The sequence below is a fragment of the Solanum tuberosum genome, unplaced genomic scaffold (genome assembly GCF_000226075.1).
Source record: "Solanum tuberosum cultivar DM 1-3 516 R44 unplaced genomic scaffold, SolTub_3.0 scf00051, whole genome shotgun sequence".
In the NCBI taxonomy this organism is placed as follows: domain Eukaryota; kingdom Viridiplantae; phylum Streptophyta; class Magnoliopsida; order Solanales; family Solanaceae; genus Solanum; species Solanum tuberosum.
Window position 1 is genome coordinate 516,126 of NW_006238978.1, and position 2,108 is coordinate 518,233.

Consider the following 2,108-nt stretch of genomic DNA (forward strand, 5'->3'; position numbering starts at 1 on the left):
CTAGGGGCTTTGACCGCTTGGTAATTGAACCTCGGAGAGTGACGGCATATGAGGCGTAGAATTCTTGCACAATCTCCTCGCTATACGTCCCTGGGTCTCGAGCCATCCAGTCATACTTGTGAAAGTTAAACAACCGGTGGATGTCCGGGACAGTGTGCAAGTTCCCTGTTAGGACTCTGCGCTACTCTGTAATAAGTCGGGCCATTTTCTGTTTGTCATTTATCATCTTGGCATCCCGATAAATTTTCCATTAGCCCTCTACGCACCATCTATTTGGCTCGCCGGCTACTGGAGTGGGGTCATCATTCCATGGTGCAGGTATGGACTCCGAGCTAGTTGCCTCATCAGACGAGGCTGCTTGGTCATTCTCACCAGATCTTGTGGCTGATTTAGCACTGGACCCTGCAGCATGGGCAGACTCGATTCCTGAAGGATGGGCAGACTCGGATCCGGACATAGACCCCTCTGAACTGGAAGCAGCCCCAGTTGGTGATCCGATCAGTGTGTGCTCCTCATCAGACTAGGAGACAGTGACTACGTCGGGAAACACCTTTCAGGGGGTGCCTCTGGTGCCTCGAGGTGCAGTGCGTGAAGTCCTAGTGTTGAGAGGAACATATGTTGGATCTGTGTCGGTGTCTGTGTCCTTATCGATTAACCGAAAACTAGGGGCAACAAATTTTGACTTGCCCCATTTTGAGTAGGTGACCAGCTTCTTGGGTGCCATCGTACCTGCGGGAGCGATATTAGTGCCAAAACTAACCATACATAAACAAAAAAAACTTTTAGAATTTGTTAACGACCCTCAACTAAGTCCAAAGAAGATTTCAGACAGATGCTACAGTGGTCATCCACGGAGGAGACCTATGGTCCGTAGACTGATCTACGGTCCATGGATCTCTTCCGTGGATCAGGAGGCCATCAATATAGGTTGCAGATGGAAACCACGGATGTGTAGAACGGTCCGTAGATGGAACGACGGACCATAGTCCACATCTGTGGTTTCACCCTTGGTGAAATTTTTCATATGCATCCATTCACGAACCTCATCTACGGTTCGTAGATGGATCTATGTTCCGTAGATGGGGTATCGTGGATGCCATCTGTGCCAGGTATCAGCCCTTTTTTTTTAATCTAGGATCATACATTTTTTGCCTTATTTTTCAACATTAACGCAATCTCATCATGCATTTACAACATTAAATTATGCTATTTCTTCATTCTTAAGATTTCAACTGATCATTTTACTAAACAATTTAGACTAGTTGTGGAACCCTAAGTCGAAACTAACATATAGCTTTACGATCACATACAATAATGCTACACAATCACTATCTATCGTTCTAAGGGCATTGTAATTTACAAGTTTATCATGCAATTTCATATAACAATTACCCAATAGGTCAAGACCCAACTCCCGACTTTCTATATTCCATCTATGAATCGAAATTCAAAGTGAGGGGAAAGTCTATTACCTTACAAGCAACGAGAAGTGGGGTGATTGTGTGACGACACTAAGCTTAGCAAGACCAAGGAGTCACCTCTTCGTTACCAACCAAACACCGGACCCTTTTTGTGGACTATGGAATGAGTTGTATTTGAAATGGAAGGGAAGTTGGGGAATTATGGAATAAATGATATTATGGGAGAGTTATAGAGTGATTTAGGGGGGTTATGGGATGGTTAAAACAGTTTTGGGAGTAATGGAGGGAAGAGGAATGGTTTAAAAACAAATGGGGGTTTTTAAATAGGAGGGTCCGGGTCGGGTCAGACAACATGAGGGTTTGGACTCACGAGACCCCGCCTACGATCCGTGAGTCTATTTACGGTTCGTAGATCAGGACCGTAGATCACTCTTAAACTTGGACAAATTTAGAAGCTTACCTGGGATCTACGGACACCATCCACGGTCCGTGAATTAAACGACGGACCGTCGATGGGGTTCGTAGACCTCTGCACCAGTTCATTTTTTGCAGATTTTTTGTGGTGTACCTGGACATGTAGCAACCAATAGGCTATTCTTTTTACATTTTCTGGATAAATTTTAGACACGGACCCTATTCTAATACTAGCCAACACTAGTACAAAACTAAAACAACTATCAAATTTAA